This window comes from Carassius carassius, chromosome 9 (assembly GCF_963082965.1).
Source record: "Carassius carassius chromosome 9, fCarCar2.1, whole genome shotgun sequence".
Lineage (NCBI taxonomy): Eukaryota > Metazoa > Chordata > Actinopteri > Cypriniformes > Cyprinidae > Carassius > Carassius carassius.
The window spans coordinates 24560043-24579180 of NC_081763.1; the positions used below are offsets into that span (position 1 = coordinate 24560043).

The 19138-nt window shown below is 35.7% G+C and overlaps 1 protein-coding gene across 2 annotated transcripts in view; it reads right to left on the bottom strand.

The window, feature by feature from the left end:
- LOC132149378 (protein ELFN1-like) overlaps window positions 1-17231 on the bottom strand; it is a 97373-nt gene extending 80142 nt beyond the window's left edge. The window contains exon 1 of one of the 2 annotated variants that reach the window (XM_059558561.1): window positions 16807-17231. The gene's annotated coding sequence lies outside the window, so the exon portion shown is untranslated. Of the gene's footprint in view, window positions 1-16708 lie in introns of both variants that reach the window. The other variant, XM_059558562.1, reaches the window with a different exon arrangement.
- Between the last annotated feature and the right edge of the window lie 1907 nt (window positions 17232-19138).

The following is a 19138-nucleotide window of genomic DNA, read 5'->3' on the forward strand; positions in this document are numbered from 1 at the left end:
CCCTCAGAGAAAGCGTGGGTTGTCACCCAAACTGACCCATCATTGGCAGGGACCCGGAGAGATACTAAATCAAATTTCGGAGGTGGTCTTCCGGGTCCGAATGCCTGGACGGGGTAGGCGGGTGTATATATATTAGTGCTGTCAACGCGTTAACGCATGCGATTAATTTTTGTCTGGTTTAACGTGTCAAAATATTTAACGCAATTAACGCAGCATCCGTATTTTCTGCCATCCATTGGCTAGCTTTACATTATATGATCACGCTCTTATTCATTTAAATGCTTTTAAACATTTCAAGCACGGCAAGACAAAAGAGAATGCGCTGTCTGTGAATGCCCTAATGTGACACATACACACGTACACACACACACACACACACAATGCATAGACAGGGCGCCAGAATCCAGTTCTCTTAAGCGCTTGAACTAACAATAAACATCCCAAAGTGCCAGTTTTGTCGATTATCCTCATAGGAGCAATCTTAAATGATTTATATAAAGTCTAAAATGAACAAAAAGAGTTGTGAGAGAATGAGGCGAGATCCATAGACAGTATATAAACGTTGAAATCCGCGTGTCTGTCTGCTCTTAAAGGGACAGCAGCCAATAAAGCTTCCTGTCAGTAAAGTTAAAGAACAAAGGGAACAGAGAAAATGACTCGCTGCTCTTGACTAAATAACTTTTGTAGCTTTAATAAGGATTAACTATTTAATTTATAGTTTATGCAGTGCAGACTGCATATAACTTTGATAACTTTATTAAATTTCTGTATATTTCCTAACTGTTAAGACAGGAAGGGCAGGAGTAAACATGACATTTATTATGGGTTCATGTTAGCATTGTTTTAAGTTTACTTAAATTAAAAACTGTTATATTTTTGAAGCCTAATAATAAATGTAAAAAATAGAAAAAAATCAGTAGCTGTATTAATATCAGTAATACTGGCCTTCATTCATAAAAAGATGCCATTTAAACAAGTATTTAAAACATATTGTCTTTATGTTGTTTCTACATTAATTTGATTAACTGTGAAATTATTACATTAAAAAATATATTAAAAACGTACAAAAACATTTCTCTTTTATTGCGATTAATTGCGATTAATCACAGAAAAAATGTGTGATTAATCTAGTTAAAGTTTTTAATCAATTGACAGCACTAATATATATATATATATATATATATATATATATATATATATATATATATATATATGTGTGTGTGTGTGTGTGTGTGTGTGTGTGTGTGTGTGTGTGTGTGTGTGTGTGTGTGTGTGTGTGTGTGTGTGTGTGCAATGTGTGTCTGTGTGTGTGTGTGTGTGCAATGTGTGTGTGTGTGCGCTCATGTTTTTGTGACATATCAGGACACAACTCTGTATAATAACATGGGTATTAAACCATGTCCCCATTTATCAAAATGCTTATAAACCAGAATTAGTTATTTTTTGTTTGTTTGTTTTTTTGTTTTTTTGAGAAAGTAAAACTGCACAAAGTTTCCTGTTAGGGTCAGGTTTTTTTTTTTTTTTAATAAACATTATACTGTTTTTGTTGTTGTTGTTGTTATTAGTAAACTGCTCATTTTTACTGAACCTATATGAGCCAACTGTGAAGATGTACACCACCACTGATAGATATGTTTGTCTATATGTATGTTCTCTATTATAGATCACTGTAAACAACTTGTCGCAATTCATGTTAAAACAAGCAGTTCATTTATTGCTATCACTTGATTAATCAGTCAGTCAATTCAATGTTAGTGCTTTTGTCAATTATATCAATTTGTGTACCACAGTTTGAGAGTTGCTGGTGTGTTATTTATTTTTACTTATTTTTTAAGTTTCTTAATTACTTATTTTGGATTACTGTATTACTCTTAAAATGTATCAAAACAATTCACAAGAATAATTAATGTGATTTAGTTCATGTTTATTGTGTTATTTAAAAGTCGTGTTTGTTACATCTATGGGGTTTTGTGTTGTGTGCACCATTTGTGTGCTCATTGTGTCTCTAATTGATTAATGGCCACAGGCCAAAAAAAACACATTTAATGATTGTTAATGCTCAATCAAGCATATCAAGCAGATTACTCTGGTTAAATTTAATTGCTTTATCAACATTACGCAATTTATATAAAATATACATCATAATTATAATAATCATTGTAAAATGAAGGCAAACGCAAATGCCATTATTTTTACCCTGTATATATATATATATATATATATATATATATATATATATATATATATATATATATATATAACGCTTTTGGAGTGTGTTTCACAAGAAAATACTATTTCAGTTTTTCTACTAAAGATTTTTAATTCTTTTTCTTAACATGAATCTCTATTTGTAACATTTTCTAGCAATTTTTTTCTAGTGGGAACTGTTTCAAAGTAAATCCCAGACCTTGTTTTTCAGTGCAGAAGTGGTGTTTTGTTCCTAACGATTCTGAGCTTTGGGAAAAAAATGTTGGGTAAATGATTCAATGACTCACTTCTTAATTAATAAGCTTTTTTTTTTATTTTTTTGAGCCTTTATTAGATTGAACAGTGTAGTTATTACAAAAAGCAATGGGAGGAGAGAGGGGAACAATATCAGGAAATTACCTCAAGCCAGGACTCAAACTCGGGTTGCCTGAAGCGCTACTGCACCACATGTTGTATGTTGAATCAGTGTCTGTTACATAAAAAACAATCAACTACTAACGTAAAATTTGAAATGATAAATAATCCCCACCACTAATAATGTGTGCAACAAACAAGCTTGGTTTTAACAGCTTGTTCGCAAATATTCTACACTTTCAGATTTCGTAGTTGCACTGATTTGTTTTCTCTCCCACTGGGCGTATTGCACCCTTGTCAATACGAGATGGAATGTAATGAATTTACATTTCCATTAAGTGTATTAACGATGTCCTGGTGAGAGAAGTGCATTGTATTGATTTCCATAAAAAAAAAATTGTATAAAAAATAAATAAATAAATAAAATAAAATAAAAGCGAGCAATAAAATAAAAAGTGAAATCTGTAAATACTTCTGCTCATATATAGAGAACTAGTTCATGAAACATTTTTTTTTTCATATACTTCAGCCTGACTCTGACTGTCATCACACAGGTCATATTTCTGTTTCAATCCAGAGAAAATAACCTTTCTCAAATGAATTTATGATTAAATGGTGACAGTCAAATGGGAGAGCGAACAAGAAAGCAGGGAGGGAATCTTAAAGAATTGAGTATGTGATAAAAGATTTGTACGTCACTCAACAAAACTACATTTTCTGCCCAGCTGATTTGGTGTAAACAGAGGTGATATATAAGCTATGTAAGCACATCCTTCAGAAAGCATCTTTCTGCTTCTTCACAGGTTAGAGGGAGGAGCTTCTGGTCCATCTCTTGAGGGAACATCTGACAGAAAGCTTCTTGCATATTTAACCAGGACTTTGCTCCGCTGATGAGATGAGTCCTGCTTTCACCATGCTCTTATCAGCACATTCCCTTCCTGGGACACACCACTTCATGTTGGGATTGAGAGAGCCCAAGTCAAGAAAGCATGTTTGTGGGGTATTTAATAAATATTTAATATAATGAAACCAGCATTGACTCCACCGAGGCTCATACCATTGGAGGTTTCCGGAGCACTATGAGTAATGAGAGGTGAAAGATACAACCTCTCTAATTAAAAGAACACAGGAAAAAAAACATTAACCACTAGAGACAAGCATTTAAGCATGAAAAATACTATCAGACAGTTAGGGATCCAGTTGTTTGGATGATAAAAAAAAAAAAAATCCCTTTTTCACTTAAGGAGATATTCCCCACTGATTTGAATGTGGGTAATGTAAATTTCTATGGTGGTCAGAAGAGATTAGAGTTTTTAATCAGACCCAGATCTTATTGGAATATCAAATAGAATTAATTGGATTTTCCGCCTTTTTATAACATGATTAATGTGGCCAGCCCTTGTGGTTTTAAGCAGCCGGGTGCCTTAAGAGGCTCTGCTCTTTCGGTATTTTCACCAGCTTTCTTCACTCTCGCGGGGGGAGAGGAGCAATAAAAGTCAGAGTCATAACAAATAAGGTTGACAGTGTATGAACTGAGTAGGCTGATAAATTCAAAGGTCATAAATCATAGCTAATCTGGTGAATTGTGTAATGTTAATCAAATAAGATTGGGTTTGGTTTGCCTCAGGAAGGAGAGCACTTCTGTTATTGCTTGGCCGATTACCTGAGCACATCCTTAGAGGGATTCATAAATTCAGTTATTACATTTAGGAAATTTGAATGAATGAAGGAAGGAGGTTTGGGTTTGTTGGGAGTGGGGAGGATAGACAAGGCAATGAATTTCTTACTTTGAAAGTAAGAGTAAGCAAATGGCACGTTCTACAATGATGGCACAAAATATAGCTTGGGAAAAAAAAATTATAAAATGAATCCTTTTCAAGTATGTTTTTTTTTTACCAGTATTATTAAGTTATAAACAATAAAGGTTAAGCATCAAATTTAATCATCTAATGCAGATTATTAGTTATTTGTAAACATCACATAAACAAACAATCATAAATATTATATATGAACAATTTATTTAGACACTTTATGCAACTGAATATCAATTCAGCAGATTGTTAAAATTACAATAATTATTATTATTATTATTATTATTTTTTTATTATGAAGTGGGACAGATAATAAAAAAAGGGATACCAATTTGTAGCATATTTGTGCCAAAAACTAATGTTTGCAAAGACTCAAAATTGTTCTTTAATTACTTTTTTTAAGTATTTGCTGGCAGCTAATTGTATGCATTCATGAGGGAGATATATATATAAAGAGAGATTTAGGGCAATGATTCACTAAATTAAATTCCAAAGACCTTTTTAGAAAGACTACACTTTTGGCCAAGGCATAGCCTTCCCATTTAAGGCCAACAGTAACACCCATACTTGCTTCACTACTATCTGGTCCAAAATTGAGAGCCTTTATTTACAGACTTACTCCGTCATATGTATTTAGACTCCAGAACAAATACAAATGGAAAGCACCAGAGCCCTGTTTTTTCATAATTTGCACATTTCATTGATTGGCCTTTATAACCATGCATGTTAAATATTGCATTACTAATCGATCTACACTTTAAAAGCCTCAACTGAGAATGGCTTGATCATTTAGTATTTATGAAAACACTTTTTTATTTTATTTCACGGTACACAAACATACATTTACTAACAATGGGCTTTCACCAAGAGAAAAAAAATATATACATAAAATTACGCAGGAATATCCTGCTTTACCAGCATCTGATATCTCTATTTTAAACCTCTCTTCACAGCTTTAAATCTACAGGACATTTTAACAGCATGTATACTTCCTCCACAGCTCTGTAAAAGCGATAGGATCAGGTGGAAGTAAATACCCACTGCAGGGTCTGATCACGTTCTACTTTCCCCTGCTTTTCTACTCAAGCAAAGCCCAGAGGACATGTTCTCATGTCTTTAACTCTCTTACTGCTTTCTGGCTCAGGTGGTCCAGCGCTGAAGTGAGAAGCTGTAATTGGCACGCAGTGCTTCCGAATATCCATATTTATCTTGAGGATAACACCTCACGCACGCTGCAATCTCCAATCCCATGGTGAGACAGTGCTTTTCCCACTCTCTCGCTCTCTGTCTCTACAGTATCTCTCTCTCCCTTCTAATCTTTTCCCGTCTTCACAATAGGTAATCAGTGGGTCATTCTGATTGGCTCTGAAAGTCAGCCCTGGTTAATGAGAAGCAGAGGGCATGTGGGTAAGAAGACTACAGGTGGAGCATCAGTCTCACATTCTACAGCTGGAGAGGCACCTCTGTATCTACCAGCTGTCGGGCCTGGATAATAATCATTAAAACCGCAGGCCTGCAAATCATCTTCATACAACACGAGCATGGCTGCCGCGAAGGACTCGCATATTACAGCCTCATTTGGCGAGAATGTTTTGACACGAAAACGAGGGATGGGTTTTGATCATTTTGCAGCATCGCCATTTCGGAGTGACACGACAACGTAATTACTGAAATCCACCTGGACTTTGGCTAAGCATGTGAATAGATGTGGAAGAAACGACCGTTGAATGAATGTCACAGTGTAATCTGAAATGGGATGCCGTTAAAAGGCTTTCTTTAAGCTTGGCATGCAGTGAGGTCAAATTTATAAAAAAAAATATACTGAGACTAAATTGATTTAATTCAGTAGGTGATGCTGTGTGAATCTGAAAATGCTATGAAAGCCCAATGCTATGTCCACCTTCATCAAGTTGCAATCCATCATCATAGGATTGCCGGCTTTGCGGAAATGACTAGGCAGAGGTCTACATGGCTAGGACCACTCAAAGCAAAACAACAAGTGTCAAACACAAACCCTTTTTTAAAGGCTGCAAAATAATCCGTAGCATTTTGCCGTTTCATTTCGCCTTTTCCCCAAACAGGTCTAAGAAAAGACCATAGGAAAGAAAAATCGCCGGTGAGCTCTCTTTAATACCCCAATTGTTTCTACAAGACAACAATGAGATTGAATCGAGAAGAAATACTTGAATCTCCTTCTTGTAAGATTTTCCTCCTGATTTTTCTCCCGCATGTCTCCTCTGGAGTTACAAAAGAGATAGCAACAATGTCACTGTGATTAGATTTGCCGAGATATAAACTCCAACATCTTTCATCAAATTCTTCTGAGATCAAATTATCTGAGCTGTGTTATCTGCTTCATTTTGCAGTGCTATACTCTGTAAAAATGCACCTCATTTGTTTCTTAGAGCTTAACAACAAAGATGGCCTGGGGATAATATGAGAGAGTTGTGATGAAAAAAGTTGAATACGTGTATATTTTTTTAATTGTTTATATTATGTAAATACACACACGGATGGATGGATGGATGGATGGATGGATGGAGGGATGGATGGATGGATGGATGGATGGATGGATGGATGGATAGATAGATAGATAGATAGATAGATAGATAGATAGATAGATAGATAGATAGATAGATAGATAGATAGATAGATAGATAGATAGATAGATAGATAGATAGATAGATAGATAGATAGATAGATAGATAGATAGAGCAGCCAGTGAGCAATTACATCTTTCTCTGGGATGTCCTTGGATGGACTCTCCAATAAACTCTTACTGTGCTTACTAAATGACCCAATCATTAATGCAATTAAGATATCTGCCTCTAATTCAACGAGTCTCTAAGTATCTGTAAAAATCTGGATGTGATACTAAAGCAGATTGTCACACCAGCATGCTAATATCAAGCCACCAACTCATTACTGAACCAATATGGAGCTTAAATATATCAAGAATAATGTAGTCATATCCAGGTGCATGTACACCTTGAATTAATGAAATTAATGCTAATAGTGGGCCCGAGCAAATAGAGGCCCCATCCACTGTGCGGTGAGAGAGACTAAATTGGAACGTTTCCAAACAGCGTAGCCAACAAACTGTGTGAATATTGGCACATTTTTAATAAGTAGATGATAGTACTGTATGTTATCCGGCAACTTCAGAGACAGTTTCTATGGTAACTGTGCTCTTTCTCTCTGCACTGTGAGAAAATATCAGTTGAATTCCCAAAGATTTCTAATGAAAGTAATGGTCTTTAATCATATGACCTCTTAAATTGGATAAATTACATAAAACAATCCCAAGTCCTTAATTATGGACAGATGCTTGCAGTGAGGTCAGCAAAAAGCCTAGGCCAGCCAAAAGTGAAATTTATGGTCCATCATGGCAGAAATGCTTAGATGCTTTAAAACCCGTCTTGGCAACTGATGCAATCTCCAGTCAATAGAATTTAAAAAACATTTTACTTAATTATCTCCTGAACTTTGAACAACCATATGGGTCCTTAATGATAATTGAAAAAACAGGGATCAATATTGCACATTAGCAAGATATTGGTCATAGAAGTCATGCCCTTTTGGCTCTGTCATGTTCTGGTGCTCTTTGGACATAATATGTATTAACTTGGCAGGTCCTTGTTGATTGCCTAGACACATGCAGCATCAAAAATACTCCAAATGCCTGCAAGGAAACTCCAGTCTTCATTGAAATTGTTCCCTCTGTTAAGTATCAAAGCAATTTCACTGAACAAGGAAATGGACAGATGGTTGCTAGAGCATAACTGAAAGTTTTTTTTTTAAAGTAACATTGACAAGTTAAATGAGGAATATGGGTCTGTCATCTCAACTGGGTAAAGAGGTTCTCTAGTACAATCTAGGGGAAAAAAAATTAAAAGGTGCAAAGTGCTCTTTGTTTTCATGCTGGTTTCATATGGTTTTATTATTTTACTTTTTGAAACTTTTGAACACCTTTTTAAACTTTCACTCAATTTCAATAAAAAGAAAAAAAAGAAAGAAAGAAAGAAAGAAAAGAGAAAGTAAGTTACAATTTACTCACCTTTCTATCGTTCCAAACCTGTATGACTTTCTTTTTTCTGTGGAACATGAAAATCAAACAATCCTTGTAAACCATTGGCTTCCATAGTATGAAGAAAAAAAAATTATTCACATTTTTCAGATGTTTCTAAAAACATATTTTATGTTCCGCAGAAGAAATTAATTTATACCGTTGCTGGAACAACATAAGAGTGAGTAAATTAGGACATATTTTTTATTTTTTTACATCTTTGTTGGAACAATCACGTAACATAATCATTATTTCTATATTTGCAAAAAATACAAATAAAATAACTATATGTGTATTTAATTAGTTTTATGAATAGTATTTTAATGTATCTGTTAATAAGTACATCACAGACCCAAATGTTCATCCAACTGACCAACATTGCACAGTTATTCATCTGCCACCATCTTTGTATTTGACGTTCAAGTTTTGTATAAATGCCCTGGGGGGCAACTGACAAAAGAACACAACATGGTCTTAAAAGGATGGAAAATATTTGATATCTGCTGGTAAATGCCATCGTTTGGAAAGTGCACAGTTCACGCTACTGGCGTGCTTGAATAAGGACCGACGACCTGCGTGACTCTATTCTTTGTGTTGTTCTCAGAAAATAACATTCTCCCGTATACTCCTCACAATGAACAAGATAAGTCTGTCAAAAATAATAGAAGGTGCTCTCTGTGCGTGATACGGCTCAACACATGGATAAACTGCCCTGCAGATTCAACTGAGGGACTGATGGAACAGAGGGGAACTGGACGAGTGGACTGTTTGAATTGTCATGTGGGCATTAAGTATTATTTACTGTGATGAATAAGCCACACAGTCAGATTATAAATGAGCTTTTCCCCAGGAGAGGGTAAACAGTGACACACTTGACACAAAGACAGACATGGTGTTTGCTTTCGCAGCTTTTTCCTCCTCTACAGCCATATGTACGGTGCCACACGATGAATGATATCTCCTTTGTTTTCTCATTTCATTTCCTCAGAGATATCCTCAGACTTTTGTCAGTTTTCAGAATATCCCATCTGTTTGAATTGTCTTCTGTGAGCAGACGAATACATTAATCAGATCTGCAAGTATGAGACAGTTTAAGTTTTTATTTATTTATTAATTTATTTATTTATTTTTGAGAGGCCAGAAGCATTCTCTACCAGATGGTAGTTTGGCTGTTTCAACATACCCATACCTGTTTCTAAATTTATTTCTACAGTTTCTTTCTCAACACATTTCTAATATCACATGCTATTCTGTCCCACTAGGCAATAAATCAAATCTTGAAACGTGATGAACAAAAAGTTGAAATTCTTTCCAATTTCAAGTGCAACTGTTTCCAGCTTGATTCCAGAAGTATTTGACACATTCATTTTGTCCACAGAGATTTTAAACTATTGCTTAATACATAGTTCTAGTCATGAACTAAACCAACCAGCTGTGAGATGAGTCATGATATTACAAAATTTTATTTGAAGCAAAAACTATTTGAAAAAGGTACTGTGCGTTTTTACAGAGCAATGAAATACACAGTTAATAATGCACACTGACTGACGTACTCAAATTAAAACTATTGAAAAAAAAAATATTGAACTACTGACTTAGTCATTGATTCACTGCATAAAATCACTGATTATTAAATCAAATATATATTTTTTAAATCCAATATATAATAAAATATATATAAAATCCAATATATTTAAAAGGAATATTCAAATTTATGTACTTTTCTCTTTAAAAAACTATTTCTTTATGAAAAAAAATAATAGGGTGGGAGATTTCTATCATCATCACCTATATCAGCATCAAAACTATCATTATTGCTATTATCATAATTAGAATGTACAAACACATATCTGTAGTTTATTTTTAAATACATTTTTGACTAATAAATTCTCTCATGGAATTAAAAACAAGGTTTTCACAAGCAGTGTAACTTCATTCACAGAAAGATTTAGTAAATGTAGAAACAGAAAGTATTGACCATGATGGTCAGAGTATTAGTGGTCTTGTGTGTCAAAGTGAGGGAACAGATGAGGACAGGAAGCTCTCTATTCCAGCCAAAAGCCTTACTAAGAACTGCACATGGAATCTAAAGGAGCACATTACTGGACTCACGCTTTATATTGATAACCCACGCTTACACCGTGTATGTGCATTACTGCCCAACAAGTATTATTTTGGCTTTGGAACAGAATCAATGCACAGGCCTTGTATTTTCCATATGAACTGATTACAATGATTGCAATATGGACAGTTCATTTAATAGGAAGCAATTTACAGTGTGTGCGTGTGTGAAGAATATGCAAGCGTCAGCTCTTGCTTGAAACGCAGGGTGATCAAGAATATTGATCCTGTTAAATACAATGACACTGTGATGTAACCCTGACTAAAATTTAGCCATCATACTAATAGGATTTTAGATACATTTATTATTTTTTATCAAATAATGGAAACCATGATCCGGTACACTACTATTTAGACATACATTACATTAGAATGCTTTATTTAGAAAAGATGCATTAAACTGATCAAAAGTGACAACAAAGGCATCTACACTTTCAGGAAAGGTTTTGAACAGTAAGATTTGCAATGTTTTTTTTTTTTTGTTTTTTTTTAAGAATTCTCTTCTGCTCACCTAGCCTGCATTTATTTGATCCAAAATACAGCAAAAGCAGTAATATTGTGAAATATTTTTTCATGAGCATTAGACAAATGCTGGTTTTTGTATCTTTCTATTCATCAAAGAATCCTGAAATAATATTTTAAATATGAATAATTATTAACTGTTTTAAATATCAATTTTATATATATTGAAAAAAATTGTTTAATTTCATTGTAATCTGTTCCCAAAAGCACAACTTGTCTTAGTCTTTGTTTTATACCACATGAACGATGCACCAATGGTTTATGATTATACTGATCTCATAACCCCTAAAAGCACTGCATTCTGATTGATATCTACACTGAATGCATATCTAAAGAGAGAGAGAGAGAGAGAACTCTCTGAGGAGAGTGGCTGGCTGCTCAAAAGCTCAATCAATAAAAGAACCTCTGAAGTGAGCATTGACAAACCTGTTATGTATCACCAGCTTTAATGGATTCTCATGCATAGGATATTCATCAAGTCAGGATGTAGGCCTGCGGGTATATAGCCATGCTACTCTGTATCCTGACCTCTAATTACTTCGCAGGGGGGATGACGAAGACTAAAGAAGGGTGTAATGTTCAATATCTCTTATACTCTCGAATGAGGAGCCTGATCACTAAAGGATTTGCCAATAATAAGAGTGCTGGCAGCAAACCCCATAGTAATTTCTATCCATGGATATTATTAATACAATGTTTGTTTGTTTGTTTGTTTGTTTGTTTGTTTGTTTTTTTAAATGGTGCAGTTCAAGAGATATTTCAACCTCATTTCAGTGTATGGGTTAAAGACATAAGTGTTAATGACTGCAGTAAAAAGTAAAAACATATTGTCTTTGAACTTTTGAAAACATAAGACTGTATTAATTTTTTTGTCTGCATGTATAGGTTGCACCACATGACATTTTTTTAAAGAATAATATTTAGAATAATACAATATAATCATCAAAAATGAACCAACGTAAACTAACATAAACCAACAAAATATAAAAATTAATTTTAAATAAAAAATTTAAATTCATTGGAAATAAAAACAGAACAAATTTAATTGTCAATTTTGTAAAAATACATATTTTGAAAAATGTCAGCTTGACAGATTTAGTTATTACTGTTTAATTGATTTAGTTATATAAATTACTTATTGGATGTATTTATACTAAATTAAGCATGAAAAATTTGTTGATATCATCTTTCTAGTGACATATATCTTAGGTAAAAACTGTTAGCTTGAATGCATTGTAAGTCGCTTTGGATAAAAGCGTCTGCTAAATGCATACATTTAAATTAATTTAAATTAAATATTTCTGAGTAAAACGGCTTCTTGCATGAGAAAAAAATCAGCAAATGATTGGATTAAAAAATAATAAGAAGAACTTGATTTCATGGTTACTGGAAATACATTTTTGACGTACAGTGGTGGCCAAAATTATTAGAACCCTAGTATTTTCAGTAACTAAAAAATGGTTTTAAGTCAGTTATTTCTATCTTTTGCTGTAGTGTTTTAGTAGAAATTATCAGTTAACATTTCCAAACATTCATTTTGCCATTAATTGTAATAATCCAGTGAGATGTTTGTTTGCACAAGAAGTCTGACAGCAGCCAGTGCTCCACACAGAGATCCGATCTCATTATCATCCAGTCTGTCTGGAATAACATGAAGAAACTGACCAAACTACAGATTAATGCCAGAAGAACTATGGCAACATGTCCAGGATGCTTCAAGAGACCGGAAAAAAAAAAAATAGTGAGTATACCGGTGTTCTAATAATTTTGGCCACCACTGTAATGGCAACCAGTTCATGCTGTGAACAAGATTCAGAATTACTAACAGAACACATCTAAATGTAGCATTCACTAACTATAGGCTCTGTAATCACCAACCATCCCAAAACACTGGTCCCACTTAGTCGACGTTATCTTACTTTATTTGCTTTGAGAGCATTATGCTGTGACTGACAGGGACATCAGCCGCGTTAGAGTTGCAATCTCCAAAGCAAACTCTGCCACGGTGCTTGCGGGGTTAGAATGGGCCACACTGCTAGGTAATCACTAGCCACCCAGTTAATGACTCACACAAGCTACTGATTCAAGGTGAAGCTGTTAATGCCATTTGTGTGCTTTCTAAGAGATACAATCGCAACAACTGTGCAATCTTTGCTTTGTTACATTGAAATAAAACAGCACTCAAGGGCAAAGGCTGTATAGCCATCGGCTTTCTAATTTCAGCCTTATCTGCAAGTTCCAGTCACTTATTTAACACAATGTTGAGGCCCCCGGATGCTCACTGAAACCTCCATTTTCTCTTTTCTGAACATCTGCTTTCAGATTTTAATTACTTGTCAATTTCAAGCTGTCCCAAGGCTTAACACTTGCTGTCAGCTTCCAGTCAGTCCCTCCCAGCACCCCAATGCATTACTGCCAAAGGGTATTGTGTTCAGGATAAGAACAGGGAAAGAGAACTTTAAAAACCAGCCTAGCCTTGAATCCCCACGTCACTTTGTCGAAGGCCCTCAAGCTTTCAGGTATAGTAAAAACCTTTGTTTGTGTCAAGACATATCCAGCTGATAATCTGCTTTGAAGCGCAAGGGACATTGCCACAGGCTTGCAACATCTCCATCAATTTAAAATCAAAAGGCTGCCGTCTCAATGTGTAAACAAGAAACATCTATCAAAAGTACATAATTCATACCACAACGAATCAAAGCCCAATATGCCACTTCAGTCCAACAGCCTCTCAATGGTGTTCAGGACCACGGATAGCCCCTCATTTGCTATTCAACCTCTGCCGCCTCACTACTGGCATATGAATTAAAATAGGGTCCTTCCAGTCTTATCTAGTTATGTCACATTCCTGCATCTAACCAATGCTGTTTATTGTAGAAACACCTTTTATAAGTATAATATCAGGCATGTGCTTCGCTGTAAATTTCCTAAAAATGAGGCACAAAACTTTCTTCTACAAAGAATCTAGATCTAGGATCATAGAAATATCATGAATAATTTAGAAATATTATATATAAATACACTACTGTTTGCAAAGTTTCAGTTAAGTATGTTTTTCCATACATACATATATGTAAGCGTTTGCTAAAAAATCTCTCTCTCTCTCTCTCTATGTATATATGTATGTATATATTATATATAATCAAACACTGCCTTTGATGTATAAGCTATATAATATTATTTTTCATGTTTTTGTAAAAAAAAAAACTCTAGTATGTACAGTACACACACACACATACACACATACATAAATATACATATATATGTATATATACAGCTGAAATTGACACAGCAAAAAACAATCCATTTTCAGTATTTATGAAAATATAATTACAAATTGATTGCTATCAATGACTTCTTCACCTATGCAAGTCTTCTCTTTTATTCTCCTCTGTACATTACTGGATCATGGCACTCGTCTCTCAGAATGATCAGTTCAGAACTGTCCTTATCCATTATCAACACACACTCAGTGGTGCTGTAAAAGCCTTCTACCTCACATATCACCAACAACTGCACTTGTGTTTTTTATGAGTCTATGTATTAAGTGAGCACATTGGGCGGCTACATAATTTATCATTATGCTTTACGTGAGTGCTGCAGGCATAAAGGATGTTTTTTATAAAGCCAGATAATATGATATTAATATAAGCGTTGCTATCCCAACAATGCAGAGACAGACAAGCCATCTCCCTCTATGTCTGTCTATCTGTCTGTCTATCCATCTATATCTCTTTCTCTGTATCCACAGCACGATAGCTCTCTGCTCCACAAAGAGCCTGGCTCTGACACCTTGCATACAAAATAGCTGACTCAATTTTCAAGCTGCATAATCAAGATAAGAGAGATGGAGAGAGAGAGAAGGGGATAGACCTACACATCTAACAAATGATGTTTTAGTTTTTTGAACCAGCGCAACTCATTGAATGTTAGGTTATGCTTAAGCACAGCTCTTGAGTTAATGCTCCTGATGAAAGTCGAGAATGATTTGCTGTGTTTTTACCTAATGATTAAAGCGAGGGTGGAGATTCTCAACCTGTTTGTAGCTTACAGTGCAATTCAGTCATTCAGTCATCTATATACAGGTTGTACAGATATACTATTACTGTATATCTTCTAGTGAATGATCTTTCAGCAAAGACACATACATGCACAATAATAATTCCAAAATAATAATAATTATGATGTTCATGCTTCTTCTGATCTAAGGTTTTTAATCATCCCTGAAAATACTCCAGTGGGTCCTTGGGTAAGATATTTGAAGAAACTTACATTATTTAACTGATGATCTGTTAAGCATTATATACGGTTTTTTTTTCTTCTTAATAATAGTTATTATAAATTGTTACCAAGAAAATCTAGCTTTTTTATGCTGGGCGGTCCCTGTGGTTGGCTCAGAACCTGGATAGGGGTTCCCTGGGTCAATAAAAGATGAAAATGCCTGCTGCAGATGAATAACATTCATTATTTTAGGCTTCACCAATACTTTTCAACCTGTTACCATCATAACAAAACCGCTGTAAGTGGTTGACGGTCAAAATGATTTAGCTCCTTTGCACCTTCTTAAAAAAATAATAATAATCTTATAATCCAAAATCTGGCTTTTAAGAACTCTGAAATTTATTTATAAGTCTCAAAATAGATGCTTTCATTTATCGAAAAAGGTTTGTCCTGACAAATGTGTTTGCGTGTTTTGAGGGGGATAGCTGCTTTACTTACATGCTGAGACACCTTCACTCTGTTTACTTTCTCAATTTCAAGTTTAATTAAAGCACTAAAGCTGGTTTATGTATTCATGAAATCTATAAAATTACATAATCTGAAGTACGTCTGCGTCATACATTCAACATTAACTCAATTATTATCTCTCTGAATAATTTATTTTTCTCAATTTAGCAATCCCTACGTGCAGTCCTCAGACAGACACTCAGGCACATATTTAATTCAACACTACACACAACTGGTAAAAAACCAACTGCATTAGTATATACAGTCAGAACACTTGCATTGTTGAAATAGACTGGAAAACTTTCAGAGAGCTGTCGACGTTAACGGACACCGTAAGCTACTATGCGTATTTGCCATGTACGCGATTCACTAAAATGTTGTGACTGAGGACTGAAAGGGGCGATCAGTTGTCAGTTTTACGGCTGAAGGCGAACTCTAGCGGCTAACCAAACCTGTCTGCTGTCCAGGGTCCTGAAACGTTCGGCTACATTTCTGGAGATATTAGCGAAAGCACGAGATATTCAAGCCTGTAACATCTCTAAGAAAGACGCTTTGGAGTTCAACAAGCCCTGGACTAACAGGCATGAAGTATTCACTTGCTTAATCTAGAATTGCATATTGCCGCTCAAATTCATCATGTCAGTATTTGTCAAATTATTTCATGCAGAATGTCAAATGATTCCAAAAGAAACGCTATTACAACTCACGTGCACATGTGAACGTCTATATACACTCACGCCTTAGTGCAAAACGAAGCGAATTAATTTTTCATTTCGAGTCCATGTTTCAGTGACAAGCACTATCAACACAACAGACGATGCATTTATAAGTTATACAAGTCACGCCTAGGCATTTGTTGCAAATACGCGGACGTACAAAAGCCACACGGATAACTTACATGTCTCAGACTACACTTGCGCTCCTTTCATTTCTCGTCCGACAAAACCAACGTTAGTAGAGACGCAGATGCGACATTCCAAAGCATTTCTCACTTACCTCTTTCGCAGAGCGAAGCAAGAGTCTCTCCGTAACCAAACCGGGGTCCCTATGTCACCATGTACCCCCTTGACATTTTCAAAGAGGCAGCAGATATCGGACGAGGGTAAAAAACACACTCACACACACACACAACAACAACAACAAAAACTAAACGCGCGCACACACACACAAGGTTCCTCTTGGCCTCGGAATACAAAGAGCTGCAGCTCCTCGCTGCGTCAAGCGCGATCATCAAAGATCCATAAAAGAGCGAGTGATTAATTCAAGGCAGAGCCTTTATGTATTCCGCACAGACAGAGCCATGGCAGAGTAGTTTTGTTTGTCAAAAAGTGAGCGACAGCGCCTTATAACTATTTCCGGGCATTTATGAGTTGAGCTGGGGAGCGGGACTAGAGCACTGCTCATCCACAGGTCCAGTTGGGGCAAAGTTAAATCTCATAATAAGATTGTAGGTTACTGCGAGGCTATAAATGGTGTGGGTTGGACACTGAAGGCAAGAGGGCTGTGTGCCACGTGAGAGCACTGTTTAGTTCAAAATGTGAGATGTTAACACATCATCACTGTACGCAGTAAGCATCTAAACTTCGAATTTGTATCTACTTAAAGCAGCGCGGGCAGAACATTGGCTGTGTAGAAGAAAGCCTTTGCCATACACTGCCAAATATATTTACGCTGCTGGTCGAGGGATTAATATGCTTATTTTATTCTTTAGCAAAGTTATAGATATAACAATACCTGTTGTACAGGCTACTGGGACTCCATTTATTTAATACCGGTATACCGGATTCATTTTTCAGGAAATCGGTTAACGATTATCAAACCTTAATGTATGGAGTATCCTACACTTTTCAGTGGCGCTTCAACTAAATAGCCAACTCGCCTAAAGAGATACATCGCGACCAGCGTTGCTCGATTACAGAACGAATGACTCAGAATAAGAGCTGATTCTTTCTAGTAAATAAAAAACAGCGCAGTGCAATCGAGAAACGAATGATTCTTAGGAGACGGTCTCGTCTAATTATCGACTGAACGATTCAAATGAGCAGCTTCTTTTGGTGAATCAAAAACGCCTATGACTCAATCAAGGCGGTTATTGAATTATCAGGTACTGGATCTAAACTGTATAACTTCCGTCATGAACTGGTATGTTGTATTTAAGGCTAGTGACACTTAGGTCATCACTGCACCTACTGATTGATTAATATGACAAGGTTCGGTTAAAAACAGATTATGAATGAATAAACAGATTTTGTAGATGGGAACAGTTGCTGAACAGCATGAAACATCATTACAACTGGTTCAAACACATTTTCCATTAAATGTATTATGCCATATTGTTGTATTAAATCTTTATTATCTCATAATTTGGCAACAGACAGAATAACAGAATAAGAATTGCATTACATCTTTTTTTTCTAACCAGAGGACTACAAGAATCATTAATGGAACCGTTGTTGGACTAGAATCATTAATAGGTATCACAAATAGAATCACAAAATTTCCTTCCAAGGTCCAGACATACAGGCAGAATACTCAAATGCAATTTTAAAATTTCTTGCTGGAATCATACAGGGAGAGGGTAAAAAAAAGTGGAAAGAAACAAGGCTTGCATCATTGCATATTGACTTCTTGCACTCTTGGGGACATCTATCCACCACATACTTCAAATGTACTCAGTCACAATTCAAGGTCAGTAAGCCTTTGAGATATGATTGACAGCCATTCTTCATACTTTGTAACAATGACTCTCTGGAGGCAGTACTTGAAGAAGGGGGCAGGAGGGAGCTGTGGGCTGTTGTCTGGCACAGGATGGATGCATTGTGGAGGCTGAAGTTCCTCAGCTCTCTGCAGCACTCATAAAGAAGCATGCAGGCACTGAGTGGGCATCTATCTGTAGAGAAGCGCTGGTTATCTGGTGCATTACCCACAGAGTGGCCAGGCTTTTGTGTGTGTGTGCCTGCTGAGGATCACCTGTTCGCACAGCTGCAGGGCTAGGGCTGTCAGCGCTGACTGCTCATTACAGTGGGCAGGCTGATGTGACGTGACAAGGTTAAATGCCTTCTATTCCTGTTGTAGGTAGCAGTCAATCGGGGGTAGGACAAGGGGTGCAAATTGATCCCTCATTAAATATTATGCAACATGCAAATATTGCAAAGTATATGTTCATCATAAATTAAGCAGTGTCCTGAGTCACACAAATTTTGTCCTCATTTAAATGTATATTTGTCTTCACAAATCAAAACAGCTGAAGCTATATTTATGTTAGGAAGGTTATTAGACCTGTAATTTGTGTCTGTGCTATAAATTCCAACTAATTAAAAATGAAAGG